This window comes from Otolemur garnettii, unplaced genomic scaffold (assembly GCF_000181295.1).
Source record: "Otolemur garnettii isolate 467f Iridium unplaced genomic scaffold, OtoGar3 scaffold00015, whole genome shotgun sequence".
In the NCBI taxonomy this organism is placed as follows: Eukaryota; Metazoa; Chordata; class Mammalia; order Primates; family Galagidae; genus Otolemur; species Otolemur garnettii.
The window spans coordinates 15,837,778-15,853,853 of NW_003852410.1; the positions used below are offsets into that span (position 1 = coordinate 15,837,778).

The following is a 16,076-nucleotide window of genomic DNA, read 5'->3' on the forward strand; positions in this document are numbered from 1 at the left end:
CCCCCCCCCGGCCCCGCAGCCAAATACTATATTATCAAACTTTTCTCTGTTTGTTGAAGCTAAACTTATTTTTATTTTTTTTTCCTTGCTTGTTGCCTTGGTAGGTTTAAAGTTATAGAGGAATATTCACATCTCAAAAATAGTGATTCATAAAATCAACTTGCTGCAGACAAGAGTAAGGCATGTCAGTGTTGTGTGCTGAAGTGGTGTCATCCAATTGATGTTCATCTGGCGGCTTTATAATCACCTTCCCTCAGAAATTAACAGTCAGGCACCATAGCAACACGCCGCGTTGATGTAACTGCCAAGCAGCGTGGGGCATATCCCTGTAATGTCAGCACTAGGCTGCCTTGTTCTCTTGACCTTGCTTGAAAATCAAATGAGTACTTGATTTTAAAATTAGAAGTTTTCAGAGAGAATAATGTAGCTTAATGAATTAAAGCCAAATTTAATTTTTTCAAATTCACTTTTGGGAGGGTGGATAAAAAAGCACTCTGGTTAAAATGGTTAGAGATGCTACATATTTACTTGATTTCAGAAGTACCTTTCTCATAAGGGCAATGATCATCTCACGCAAGACAGGCTTGCGGGGCATTTTGATGTCTGATGTTTCTCAAGTCTTCGTTTCATTTTTTCTTTCCTTTCTTTCTTTTTCTTTCCTTTTTTTCTGCTTGTGTGTCTTTTAACAGTTCCATTTGAATTAGTAGGTTTGTGTCTATTTTAAAAACAGGTACATGGTCAGCATGGTAGAGCAAAGCCTTTGCTCAGATTTTATTAAATTCAAGTGTATGTATTTGTAAGATACAGGTTTCTTACTTGTTAGTTGAACAAGGTTTTTTTTGTGCAACTTTTAATATGAAGATTTTTTGATCCGTTTTGTTTCTAATCTCACCTAGGGTTTTGGAGTTCTAGAATGGCTTGGATCTGTTTTTATAGTTGCACGCTGGCCCGTTTAATTTGGGCCAGAAAAATCAGACTTGCCTCATTTTGCCACTTATATCGTTTAAATTAAACCTTTGCAGAATGCACCTCACTGTCCTCCAAAGAGGACAGATGTACCTTTCGTTGTTTTATAGTGGAAGGGATTGATCCCAACCAGTAATTGGGATCATTAAGTCACAGCAAGATGCAGAGGCTCAGTTTTCCACATGTAAAAAGTAAAGGGTTAGTCTACATCAGGGGTCTGTAAACTTTTTCTGTCGAGGGTCATATAGTAAATATTCCCCACTTTGGGAGTAATTCAGTCTCTGCTGCAGCCATTCAGTTCAACAGAATTGCTGTCTCCTGGTCTCTGATCTCTCTGAGGGATCTGAATCCAAGATGCTCACGCACAGTCATGCCAAGTGTTTAACTCATCTTGTGCTGTTAACAGAGCTTTTAGGTGAAGCTAAAAATTGTGATTAAACAAAGCTAAAAAAGTGTGAAAGATAAAAAAAAATTCAGCTTCAGAGTTGCCTTAACCGTGTAGCTTCAGGTAAGAGCTTTATCGACAGTTTTCATTGCAATCTCCTATAAGCATGGATTACTTTCCTTCCAGCTAGATATCTTTATATCTTTAAAATGTCCATGTTTAACACTTATTACCCCCAAATGGAACTTCTCCCCCCAGTTCTGTGATTTTGTATAAAGTTACTTAAAATATCCTAGGTTAAGGGAAAATTTTAAGTTTCCAGAAATGTGTTATTAGCGTTTGCTGAGATAGTCCACATTAAAAACAAAACAAAACAAAAAAACCCAAAAAACAACCACCACCTTTCTGTATAATCACTATCAAATACACGACCTGTTCTGTTTCTCAGTATCCTGCAAACAAGGCCATACTCCTGCCATGTAAAGTTTCTGCGCCATAAAAACATTTTGTCTTCCTAATAAACCCCTCTCATGACGTGAGGAAAGCTGAGTAACACATCCAAGCAGTTTTTCTCTTTGACTTGACTGGTAGGAAGCTCAGAGTGAGAGTTTTTGCTCAGTCTGTTGATTTTCTCAATTTCAGCTCTTTAGTCTTTATTTTTATTCTTTATACGTACTCATCAGTTTTCCTATCCCCGATGTACATTGGATTACTTAGCGCCCCCCCCCCCCTTCCTTTTACAGTATTATTCATTCCATCTATGTTTGGACTCTCCAATTTGAAGGGTATGTAGACTCAAATAAGTAATAAGTTACATGCAGTTTTTTCCTTCAAACAAGCTCAAAAATCCTTGAAAAACTAATTTGGATATATACCTTAATTTCTTACATAGAAAGGAATAAAAAGTTTGCTGGAAATATAAAATAAGATGTTCAAAGGAGTTCAGTGGTTGGTGTTTCTTGCTGATACATAAGCCTGAAACAAAGAGGGTATTTTTTGTTTTTTTTTGGTTTTTTGTTTGAGATAGAGAGAGTCTCACTTTGTCATCCTTGGTAAAGTGCTAGCTCACACAACCTCAAACTCTTGGGCTCAAGTGATCCTCTTGTCTCAGCCTTCTGAATAGCTGGGACTACAGGTGTCCACCACAACGCCCGACACTGCCCGGCTAGTTTTAGAGACACTGGTCTTGAATTCCTGAGCTCAAGCAATCCACCTGCCTCCGCCTCCCAGAGTGCTAGGATTACAGTGTGAACCACCACACATGGTCCCTAAGAGAAGATCTTGTTGTCTAGCAATGAACAAAAAATTAGCCCCATCTTTCACACTACAAGAATGTTGTAGATTTCACATACCAGGAGCTTCTCAGTAAATCCTATGCCCCAAATTTAAAATCTAGGAGTTGTTAACATTCAGAATAGATACACATAAACACGCCTGTGTAGATTCTGTGGCAACAATGGTTGTATATATGAAAGTGGCCAGGCAAATTCAGAAAACCAGATGAAGCCATTTTTAAAACTTACATTAAAACATCTGAGGAATCATAAATAACAGCCATCATACTTGGTACTGATATAACACTTATCTTCCAAGTATATCTGAATGCTTTACAAAATGGGTCTGGTTGCTGGCATTCCTCAGAGGTAGCTGGCAATTATTAGAATCCCCAATTTGCACAGCAAGAAAGTGGTCCTGTAGATGATATGTTAACTTACCCAAGGTCATCTAGAATGCCAACACAGAAATTAAGAAGAGAATTTGCCCTGGTCACCATTTTAGCAGTGCCATCTATTATGGCTGTCTTGGTTTGGTGAGGTAATAAAGGTTTATGGGGCATTTTTGTCTGCTTCCCCTCATCATTGGTAGTTCACCTACATGCATTTTGCTTAGAATTAAAATCTAATTTGTGAAATTCATCATTTGTATTCAATTCTGAATGGCATTGAGAGTTGAAGACAGTTACCAAGCCTATATGGATTACAATGGCAACTTTTAAACCTTAGGTAGCTGTAAGCTTTATATTTAATATGTTCATTTGTTTGTAGCTAACTTGAGAGAAAATCAAAAACAATCTAAAAGAATGTGTAATCATTGCAATCCTCCCACCCCCGGCCTCATTCCCCAATTTGAGCTGATTGGTTGGGTTTTTTTTTTTTTTTTTGAGATGGAGTCTCACTAAGTCGCCCTGGGTAGAGTGCTGTGACATCACAGTTCACAGCAACCTCATACTACCGGGCTCAAGTGATCCTCTTGCCTCAGCCTCCTAAGTGGCTGGGACTACAAGCACCCACCACCACACTCAGCTAGTTTTAGTTTTTTGGGGGGAGGGGGGTTCTATTTTTAGTAGAGATGGGGTCTCACTTTTACTGAGGCTGGTCTTTTTATTGAGACAGTCTCACTCTGTCACCTTGTGTAGAGTACTATGGCATTCTAGCTCACAGTGACCTCAAACTCCTGGGCTCAAGCCATCCTCTTGCCTCAGCTTCCCAAGTATCTGGGACTATGGGTTCCTGCCGTAATTCCCAGCTAATTTTCCCTATTTTTCGTAGAGACAAGTCTTATTTTTGCTCAGGCTAGTCTTGAACTCCTGAGCTCAAGCAATCCACCTGCCTTGGCCTACCGGAGTGCTAGGATTACAGGTGTGGGCCACTGTGCCTAGCTAGGCATGTTAATTCTTTGGTTACTAGCTTTGTTAATATTGTTAACACAATTCACCTATTTAAAGTATACTTAGTTTCAGTGTTTTTTTAAATGTTCATGGAGTTTGTAATCTGGTCTAGTCTCAGAAGATTTCATCTCTCAAGAAAGAAAACCAGTACCTGTTAGCAGTCATTGCATTCCCCTCTCCACCCAGCCCCTGGCAACAACTAATCTACTTTCTGTCTGTATAGATTTACCTACTTTGGATGTTTCACAAAAATAGAATCGTACAATATGTGGTCTTTGGTGACTGGCTTCTTTCATGCAGATTTTCCCTTGAATTTTATATATTAGCATAATGTTTTCAAGGTTCATCCAAGGCATTTTAAAATTTTAAACTGTCTTAAAACCTCATGAGGTCTTACTCCTAGATCCCACAGAATAGCTGCCTGAAACGTCCTTAATGAAGAGTAGAATTGGGGGAAAGATTACCTACTTTTTCTTGCCCTGTAAATTTCCACAGTCGGAGGTAGCCTCTCAATAGTTAAACTTCAGAATTTAAATGTTTGTATTTTAAGTTAGCTGTTTTTAAACATTGTTAGCCATAATGCTAAACTAAGTTACTCTGTAAACAAGAGCTGTCTCTTTTGAATGTTAGTTTTAAAGGAAAAAAAATTTAAAAATATTGATTTCTGGAGAAATATGCTCAATAGAGTTAGTTTTCAAGCAGAAGTCACTTGTGAAATGTACATGAAGACATATTTAGTGATAAAGAAAATATTTGCAGCAATGATCAAGTAGCCATATTTTTCACAGTGACCCACCAGATACAAAGCCAAGTAACAGGTGATTTTACGGATCTTTTCTTTTTGTGAGAGACAGGCACTCACCATGTTGCCCAGGCTGGAGTGCAGCGGCTGTTCCCAGGCGCGGTCACGGCAGCCTTGAACTACTCCTGCCTCAGTGTCTGGAGTAGCTGGGAATCCAGGCATGCACCACACACTCATCTTCTTAAGACAATGCTCTTACTATTCATTTGCCAAAGGCACAAATATCCTACTACTTACCTTGAGCATCTTAGGAAGAAGTCCTCACACTAGGTAGCAACTAAATAGAGTAGTAGGAAATACTACCTCTCTTGGGCAATTCCGAGCCTCAGAACAAATTTGAAGCTTAACCGTATAAAACAAAGCCCTGTGAAGGGTAGCACATCTGTGTTAACTCTTCAGACGTACCTCCTCAGCACCTTGTCACATCCAGGATCACAAAGAGACGATAGAATTCTTGTTTTTTGTTTTTTTTTTTTTAAGAGACAGAGTCTCACTATGTGGCCCTTGGTAGAGTGCTGTGGAGTCACAGCTCACAGCAACTTCCAACTCATGGGCTTAGGCGGTTCCCTTGCCTCAGCCTCCTGAGTGGCTGGGACTATAGGCGCCTGCCACAATGCCCAGCTAACACAGAATCCTTACTTTATGAGTTCCATTTTAAAAGTTGCTACTGTGGTAACTTTTGCCCAGAACTGATTTGGGTTTGAAGTTTGTGGTATCTTTTTAGATGATGCTGGTGAATGGGAACTTGTAAACATAAAATGAATGTACTTTGCATGAGTCGGAGGAGAAAAATGAAAACCATGAAGTCTTTCTGTTCAAATTCAGTCTTTTTGAAGTGTGAAAACCCTGCAGATTTTTCCTTTGGATTTTGTATCTTAGCATGTATGTAATATATAATTGAAGGTAATTAGATATTTTGTTAATTACCTGACAGTGTGCTAAGTTTTTAAAAATTAACCTTTAATTAAAAAAAAAAAAGACTCCTATTACCCGTTATTAGACGGACTGTGATTATTGCAGTCTGTGGCTTGGCAGGGTACTCGAAATGCTCACCTTGCCTTCCAATCGCCAGTCTCTTTCTTTTCCAAAGGGCCCTGTGCAATATCGGGAGGCCAGAGGAAGTATCCTAAAGGATATTCTTTACAGAGTCCATGCGTTAAGGTTTCTTGAGACCAGTGATTTTCTAAGTGGGAATTGGGACCAATTTGTCTGTTAGAGATTCAGTTTAGTAGGTTATACAAAGACTTTTTTAAATGGGATAAGCGAGCCAGGGGCAGTGGTTCACTCCTGTAATCCCAACACTTTGGGAGGCTGAGGCAGGAGGATAGCTCAAGACGAGGAGTTGGTTGTCACAGTGAGCTGTGATCATAGCACTGCATTCCAGCTAGGAGACAGAAGGAGACCCTGTCTCTTAAATAAATAAATAAAATGGAATAGGCATGCAACAGAGTAGAATTGAAGAAAATCAGAGTATGTCATGCATAGTAAGGATCTGATGTGTTACATAATGAAACTTTTTGGGTTTTTTTTTTTTTTAAGACAGTCTCACTTTGTTGCCCTCAGTAGAATTCCCTGGCATCATAGCTCATAGCAACCTCAAACTGGACTCAAATGATCCTCTTGCCTCGGCTTTCCAAGTAGCTGGGACTACAGCTACCCACTACTACAATGCCTGGCTATTTTTATTAGAGGTGGAGTCTTGCTCTTGCTCAGGCTGGTCTCTAACTCCTGAGCTCAGGCAGTCCACCACCTTGGCCTCCCAAAGAGCTAATGTCACAGATGTGAGCCACTGCACCTGGCCTTATAATGGAACTTTTTAAATATAAGAGTACTGTCTTTGCAATGTAAAATAACTCTTTCTGTGGGTTGAATTTATTCGTTTGTTCATTCACCGCATCTTCATTAAATGTGTTCTGTGGTCCAGGCTTTGTGCTGTATTTATACTGTCCAGTGTGGAAGCCATCAGGTTCCTGTGGCTATTGAACACTTTAAAATTAGGTGTGTTGTATGTGTGAAATCCACTAAGTATTTTGAAGCCTTTGTGTGGATGAAAGAATGTGAAATATTTGAATAATTTTTCTTTATTGATTACATGGTGAAATGGTCATTGGGGATACATTGACTTAAATCAAATAAATTATTCACAGCTTCTAAGCCCTCTCTGCTCTTTGCTTTTGGGGTTGACAACAGGCAGGAAAGCATGGTAAATAAAGACATGGTGATAGGTGCTACAGAGAAAATAATAGGAGAATAAGGGAGGTCAGATTGTCAGAGGGAAGGGGTTGCCACTGAATAGGGAGATCACGGAAGTCCCACTGTGAAGCCGATGGAGCAGAGACTTGGAATGTTCCCAAGAGAGCATATGGGCCAGTGTAGTTGAAGCCACATCCTGACAGGGAGAGTAGAGGCTGAGCATCCCTGATCCAAAACGGCTGGGACCAGAGGTGTTTTGGATTTGGGAATTTTTCAAATTTTGTAGTATTCCCATTACTAGTTGAGCATCCCTAATCCAAATATCCAAAATTGGAACTGCTCCAGGGAACGTTGCTTTTGAGCATCACGTGGGTGCTCAAAAAGTTTTAGATTTTGGAGCATTTAGAATTTTGGATTTTTAGACTGGAAATACCCTATAGTAGGAGACAGGATCAAAACATAACGTGGCCAGGCTGAGTAAGGCATCCTCGTATTTTCAGTGGCACAGGGAGCTATTGAAGGGTTTTGAGGTAGGGTGAGAGCTGACTCATGCTTTATTTTTAAATGGATCACTCTGGAAGCTGTCTGAAAATAGTCTGTGGGTGGACGAGGCCATAGGCAGGGAGCCCTGGTAGGAGGCCACTGTAATAATCCCACTGAAATATGAGGATGACCAGTATCAGTATGTTGGGGAAAGGGTGAGAAATTGTTGAATTTAGAATTTATTTAAGGTAAAACCAAAGAATTCCCTAAGGGAATAAATGGGGAGTTTGAAAGAGTTGTAACAAGGGCTGGGTTTGGTGGCTTCACTTATAATCCCGGCACTTTTGGAGGCCAAAGTGGGAAGATCCCCTGAGCCCAGGAGTTCCAGACCAGCCTGGATGACACAGCAAGACCCTATCTCTACAAAAAATTTTAAAAGTTGCCAGGCATGGTGGTGATTGCCTATAGTCACAGCTACTCAGAAGAGGGAGACAGGAGGATCACTTGAGCCCAAGAGTTTTGAGACTGTAGTGAGCTATTGCACCACTGAACAAAAGGGGTCAAAGATGGGAGGACCAGGAGGTAAGAGGTTGTGGTGAAGAAGCTCATTGAGGAAAGTATGTGACGCAGGAGAGAGTTGTCAGCTGTATCAAGTATTGCTGAGAGGTCAAGAAAAGTGATGATAAAGAACTGACCATTACTTGGACTTGGCAACATGGGAGTCATTGATGACCTTGATAACATTTAAAAAAATGTTTAAATCTCACTCCCATGATGTATACCGGTTTTGTATAACTACCAGCCTGCTTACTGAACTTAGGTAGTTTCGTTAATTTTTCCAGGAATAGCACCTGTTCAGCATTCTTGTTTATTAAAGGCCCCACATTTGCACCCACGCCTTGCAGCCTCGTCTCTGGGATGTCTGGGTCATGGTACAGCCTGTGACTAAAGACAAACAGAGGAATCCCAGATATTTTGTTCTTCCTGATCATTCTCTAATCAGATGGTTTGGAGACTTGGGACTTAAATAAAAGGCAGGAAGAAAAGTGGGATGTATTTCCAACTCCACCTTAGAATATGTCAACTTTAATCATCTAAAGTACATCACAGTTGGTGTGGTTAACATAGTTTCTGGATTAGTAAAATACTAGTGTGAGCCTGAGCCACACATCTGCCCATCACCTTTACCTTCTACTAATATAGGTACTCTTTGATGGGTTCATCCGCCTTTCAGATTACCTAAGAACATCAAAGATTCTGGCTTATTCAAAAATTCTGAAACACATTTGAACATTTTTAAGATATCTAGGTCAGTCCCAAATCCTCAAGCATCCAGGAAATGGTAGGCTAAATAACAAAAAAATGTGCATTGTCGCTATTCAGATATTAAATGCTGTTAAGATGGTGGTGGGTGAAGGATGAATACAGTATTTTCTCTCCGTGGGTGATTAATTTTTCATTATAAAATGTCTGCAAAAGAAATTCGGAAAACAGGAAATATAGGAAGCAAAATTTCACTGGTGGATTCACCTAAGCGGTTCATCCTTTTGAGACAGATTTTTACTTTGCTGCCCTCAGTAGAGTACGGTGGCATCATAGCTCACAGCAACCTCAGATTCTTGGCCTTAAGTTATCTTCCCTCAACCTCCCAAGTAGCTGGAACTACAGGTACCCACAACAATGCCTTCCCAGCTAATTTTGCTACTTTTAGTAGAGACGGGGGTCTCACCCTTACTCAGGCTGATCTGAAACACATTTAAAGCAATCCACTGGCCTTGCCTCCCAGAGTGCTAGGATTACTGATGTGAGCCACTGTGCTCAGCCTTACCATTATTCTCTATATAATAAAGATTTGTTTATATGTATTTGTACTATGTATACTACTTTTTGTTTTCTGCTTTATTTTTAAAAATATTGTAAGTATTTTCCCAAGTTATTACTTATTATATCTAGGTCTTATTTTTCTTTTTCTTAAGATAGGGTCTTATTTTGTAGCCCTCAGTAGAGTGCTACGGTATCATAGCTCACAGCAACCTCATACTCTTGGGCTCAATTGATCTTTTTGCCTTAGCCTCCCAAGCAGCTGGGGCAATAGGTGCTCACCACAAGGCCTGGCTCTTTTTAGAGATGGGAGTCTTGCTCTTGCTTAGTCTGGTCTTGAACTCCTGAGCTCAAGCAGTCCACCCACCTTGGCCTCCCATTGTGCTGGGATTAGAAGCATGAGCCACTGCACCCAGACACTAGATCTTATTTTTAAAGTTAAGTCACTACCATTGTTAGGTTGACTGTTCTGAAGTGGTGGGTCTTTAGGTTCCTTCTAGTTCCTTGTGATTGAAACTATGCCCGTGTTGGACATCTTGAGATAACTCAGTCTCTCAAATGAGTTTTATAAAGGATGTTGTGATTTTAGCTTATCATCTAGTTTCTCCAAGCCTCTGGAGAGGTCTTTAAGTAATAGGCGTTAAAATGAACTCTGGGCACATAAAATCACTTCTTGGCTATTTGAATCAACTTTGATGACAGCATTTCTAGATGTTAAATTTTTAGGTAGTTTTCTTTACTTTTTTTGAGACAGAGCCTCAAGCTGTCCCCATGGGTAGAGTGCTGTGGCATCACAGCTCACAGCGACCTCCAACTCCTGGGCTCAAGCGAGTCTCCTGCCTCAGCCTCCCAAGTAGCTGGGACCACAGGCGCCCACCACAACACCTGGCTTTTTTTTTTTTTTTTTTTTGGTTGCAGCCATCATTGTTGTTTGGCAGGCCTGGGCTAGATTTGAACCCGCCGCCTTAGGTGTATGTGGCTGGCGCCTTAGCCACTTGAGCCACAGGTGCCGAGCCAGCAGTTTTCTTTTCTAATCCGAATTCTTTCTTGATTTTTCCCACTTCTCCAAAAGTGAGGAAAACTGAGAGATAGAAACTGGAATTTTGTGTCCTTTCAAGGGAGAGTCATTTTGTATTTTTGTTGTTTTATTTATTCCAAACATCAGTCCTTCTCTTGTCCTAGAGCAAGCCATCAGTTTAATTTGTTTATAATGGCATCTCCAAATTTGGCTTTAGTTGAGTTTCATTCAACCAATGATGTCCCTGTAAAATTAAAAAGTACTTATAGCTTGTATGTTATAAATTTGTGTTCTCTTGTTTGCCATAGCTTAGTGATGTAATCATTAATTGATTAAGCAACAAATATTTATTATGCTTCTATAAATTTCACTGTGTTTACACCTAAGCTGTATACCTTGGGGGAAAACCACTCTTTCCTCGGTACTGGTTACACTGTCTGATTATAAAATCCCCAATAGCCACTCAGTGAAGTGCAATCATGTGCCAGATAATGATGTTTTGGTCAACAGTGGTCCTGTAAGATTATGATGGCACATACTTAGATAGAAACCTGTTACGTGGGACTTGATATTGACCGTGTAGCTCTAGTAGAGGAAATGGCTGAAATTCAGTAATGGTGCTGGAAGATTTGGCTTTCCTTATGAAAACAATGTATATAAGTAAAAATAGATCATATAGATATAGGTACACTCTGACAGCCACATGATGATGACACTTGTCTCAGAACACATCACCTGGCCAGGCGCAGTGGCTCATGCCTATAATCCTAGCACTTTGGGAGGCTGAGGAGGCTGGATTGAGGAAGCTCAAGAGTTTGTGACCAGCTTGAGCAAAAGGAAGACAGTGTTTCTACTAAATAGAAAAAAACTAACTGGACGTGGTGGCCAGCACCTGTAGTCCTAGCTACTTGAGAGGCTGAAGCAAGAGCATCACTTGAGCCCAAGAGTTTGAGGTTGCTGTGAGCTATGATGATGCCATGGTGCTCTACCCAGGGCAACAGAGTAGACTCTGTCTCAGAAAAAGAGCACATCCCTGATGTTAAGCAACACACGACTTTATTCTTGGCTTTATAGAGTCAGAGGGGACAGAGAAACGTCAGACTTCTCCAGTCCTTTTCTTGGAATTTACTCAAGATGAAAGTGATATGCAGAAAAGGAAGTGACATGTCCAGGCCTCTGTGGTGGGAGTCGGGCCCCATCTCTTCCCCCCACTCCACCCCTTCCTTCCTTTTATGGTGCAATACCCAAAATAAGTGGAAATATTAAAATTTGACTGTAAAAAGTGACTATTGAAAAAAATAGACCTAATGGAAACCAAAATGCTCTTTTATATAGAGCCCTTTGTTGGATTTCACTTCCTATGTTCTCCTTGAAGCTGTGTTAAGGGAATTTACAAGTATTTCAAACTAATTAAATATGAAAAGCATCATCTAAAAATGTTCATCTGGCTGGGTACTGTGGCTCAGGCCTGTAGTCCTGCCACTCTGGGAGGCTGAGGTAGGTGGCTTGCTTGAGCTCAGCAGTTCCAGACCAGCCTAAGCAAGAGTCAGATCCCACCTCTACTAAAAAAAAAAAAAGAAAAAAAGAAAAACTAGCCAGACATGGTAGCCCATGCCTGTAATCCCAGCTACTTGGGAGGCTGACACAAGAGGATTTCTCAAGCCTAAGAGTTTGAGGTTGCTGTGAGCTATGACAGTACATTACTCTACAGAGGGCAACAAAGTAAGACTCTTTTAAAAAAAAGATTGTTCATCTCAGAAAATTTCCTCTTCTCACCTTTGTCTTCCTTTCCCCCCCTTGTTTCCACCCCCATTTCTCCTTTCTCTAAAACCTCAATTTTTTTTAAATAAGCCTATTTATGAAGGTGTGTATAGAGTTAGAATTTTTCTGCTGATTAACAACTACTATGCATGTTTTCAAGTAGTTGAGTTTTGTGTAGCATTAAAATTTAGGTTTCTACCTTATCCTTATGTAATTGATTCATATATGACATTGTATAGGTGCTTTGCCAAGAACTGGGATAAGTTAAAAGATAATTCTGTGAGTTTCTTTCTGTTTCTGAAGCACACATTAATTGATTCTAACTGCTTATGCTCCAAAGTCTTGTTCTCCCAACTTCTGGAATGAGGGTCACACTCTCTATTTCCTTCTGTGGATAAAATACCTACTAGTATAGAGTTAGCCTTGGAAGGGTCCTATAATTCCATTCGCTAAGTTATCATTATTATGCATGTAATTACAAAGATTACGTAGATTATATTATGATTATGATTGTGATTGTGATTAGATTATGTAGATTATATTATGCACGGAAAGTAGAAAGTTAACAAACTTAATTTTTTTCCCAATTATAAATGTAAAACCAACTTGTTACAGGGAACTTGAAATTATAGAAAAGTAGACCAGATTTAAAAAAAAAATTACAATACTGCACTTGAGAATAGCATGTATATTTCTTACCATTTTCGAATCGGATATACATATATTTAACAAATTGTAGTCATATAATATGTAGAATTATGCATCCATTTTTGAACAATATTACATGATGGACATTTTCCTGTCATGTAGTATTCTTAGACATCTTGCATGGCTACATATTACGTCATTCTTTTGGGTATGTTAAAATTTAATGAACTATTCTTCGAAGATCGTTCTTAAGGCTGTGTTCAGTTTTTCTACAATATGTTGCGGTGGGTATATTTGTGCGCAAATATTTATCTATTAATTTCCATTTCTTTATTTCACTGAAACTTTGCCAATAAGTTTTAAGAGAAATGTTATTTAATTTATTGGAGTAAAAAAAGTATATTTATTTTTTTTTCCTTGTTCATTTCTCTCATTACAAATAAAGTCCAGAAGTTTTGTTCATTAGGCTGTTTGTATTTATTTTTTAATTTTTATTTATTTATTTATTTATTTAGAGATAGAGTCTCATTCTGTCACCCTGGCTAGAATGCTGTGGCATCAGCATAGATTACGACAAACTTAAACTCCTGGGCTGAAGTGATCCTCCTGCCTCCTGAGTAACTGGGACTACAAGCGCCTGCCACAATGCCCAGATGCTTTCTCTATTTTTAGTAGAGACGGGCTGGCCTTACTCTTGGTCAGCTGGTCTTGAACTCCTGATCTCAAGTGATTTTCCTGCTTCAGCATTCCAGAGATTAAGATTATAGGCATGAGGGCGGTGCCTGTGGCTCAGAGGAGTAGGGTGCCGACCCCATATACTGGAGGTGGCAGGTTCAGACCCAGCCTCTGCCAAAAACTGCAAAAAAAAAAAAAAAAAATTACAGGTATGAACCACCTTGCCTGGCCTGTGTATTTCTTCTTTAAATTGATGATAGGGCTGGGTGCAGTGGTCCACACCTGTAATCCTAGCGCTCTGGGTGGCCAAGTTGGGAGGATCTCGTGAGCTCAGGAGTTCAATACCAGCCTGACAAAGTTAGACTCTGCCTCAAAATAGATAGGTTGGTAGGTAGATAGATAAAAGTTTTCATGATGTGTGTGTGTTGGGGGAGGAGCTAGGGCTTTTTTGTTTTGTTTTGTTTTGTTTTTTGATACAGAGTCTCACTCTGTCAACTCTGTTTTTTGATACAGAGTCTCATTCTGGTAGAATGCTGTGGATTATCATAGCTCACAGCAAACTCAAACTCTTGGGGTCAAAAGATCCTCGTTCCTCAGCCTCCCGAGTAGCTGGGACTACAGGTGTCCACCACCATGCCTGGCTAGTTGTTCTCTTTTTAGTAGATATTGGGGTTGTGCTGTTGCTCAGGCTGGTTTCAAACTCCTAAGCTCAAGTGATTCTCCCACCCCGGCCTCCCAGAGTGGGCCATTGTACCTGGCCCAAAGCTAGAGTTTGAAAGGGGTGGGGAACATCGGGAAATCAGGCCGCTGAGGCAATAGGGAGCGGGCCCTGTCATTCGAGGCTTCTATATCAGTGGCCCTTGTACCAGGACTCACACAGTACTTTGGAGATTTAAAATCTTTTTTTTTTTTTTTGAGACAGAGTTTCACTTCTTAACCCTCAGTAGAGCGCTATGAAGTCACAGCTCACAGCAACCTCCAACTCCTTGGGCTTAGGTAATTCTCTTGCCTCAGCCTCCTGAGTAGCTGGGACTGTAGGTGCCTGCCACAATGCCCAGCTGTTTTTTTGTTGCAGTTTGGCCGGGGCTGGGTTTGAACCCACCACCCTCAGTATATGGGGCCGCTGCCCCACTAACTTAGCCACAGGCACCACCCTAAAATCATTTTTTTATTCACCAAATAATTATTAAGTACTTACTTGTTCCAGACACTCTTTAAGGCACCAAGGATATTTCAGTGAACAACAATAAAAATTTGCTGTTCGGTAAACAGGGTGGATCAACCTCATTGCTGTGAGGAAAGTTGGAGAAATTTGCAGAAAGCACTTAGCCCAGTAAGAGGAAGGTGATGCTGCTATTATTATGTCTGTTGTTCCTTAGCAGCTAAAACTTTTTTTGAAAATGACATTCATCTGGGTCCCTTCAGCAGTCCCCTTATCACACTGCCATTTGGTCCTCTGCTCTCCAGCCCAAGAAGTGTCTCTGCCTTTCTGTTTTAACCCCTTACCCAGTAAACTAGTATCCTCTGGCCACGTGGTTCTGGATGGTATGAGAGAAGGGTGGTGGTGTCCAGCTAAGCACTTAAGCCCTGGGGGGTACCAGGGGGCTTCTTCCTTTAGTCTCAGTTTAGCAGTGGTTGCTGCTAACAGTCTCGCTCTGGAGTGGAGTGGGGATGCGGCTGGGTGTTTGCCATGTTAGTCTGTAAGCTCAGCAGCTGATTCTCATCCATGCCTGAGTGAAAGAATTAAAGGAAAATTGAAAAGGAAAGTGTAATTGCAGTTCTTCTCCCCTCCTAAGTCCTTTCTGAGATTTCCCTGCACTCAGCACCAGTGGAGGCCACAGCACCCACAGTCAAGCCCATGAGTTGCGTTCTCTCTGATTCTCTGGTCCTGAAAATCTGCTTAGGTACTGTAGTGCTACTGTTGTGTGCTTGTCTGAGAGCTGTCACCACCGTTTTAAACAGGACTATTTTTAATGGGAAATTAAATATTTCAGGTGCTGAGATGATGAGGAATGTTTTGTGCCAGCATTCTTCTTGAGGAGGCATTAACTTGGAGTAAGCTATTGCTCTGGTTTTGGGGGGTCTGGGAGGAGACAGAGTCTCACTGTATGGCTCCAGGTAGAGTGCTGTGGCATCATATTTCACAGCAACCTCAAACACTTGGGTTCAGGAGATCCTCTTGTCTCAGACTACAAGTGCCCACCACAACACCTGGCTAGTTTTTTAGTAGAGATGGGCTCTCACTCTTGCTGAGACTGATCTCGAACTTCAGTGCTCAAGGGCTCCACCTGTCTCAGCCTCCAGAGTGTCAGGGTTACAGGCGTGAGCCACTGTGCCTGGCTTCTTTGGCTCATGTGGATGCCATTTCTTGGGCATGGTCTTGATGCTCTTAGTCAATTATCCCCATCTGTGAAATAGGGAGAATGAGAAGATGTGTGTCCTAGGTGTGCTATGAAGTTGATGTAAAGAGTAGGATGGGATACGAGTTCAGGGTTTAGACTCCGGGTGGGGTGCCCAGTCCTGCTACTTGATAGCTTTGTGGTCTTGGAGGAAGTAACCACTTTACTCAAAGCCTTTTTTTTTTCTTTATCTGCAAAAATGGGGACTACACTAGTACCTCTCCCATGAAGTAGTTGGAGGATTAACTGAGTTTTTG

General features: G+C 40.7%; 1 protein-coding gene across 5 annotated transcripts in view; it reads left to right on the forward strand.

Moving 5' to 3' along the window:
• FOXP1 (forkhead box P1) overlaps positions 1–16,076 on the forward strand; it is a 610,533-nt gene that overhangs the window by 273,376 nt on the left and 321,081 nt on the right. The gene's annotated exons all lie outside the window — the stretch shown is intronic.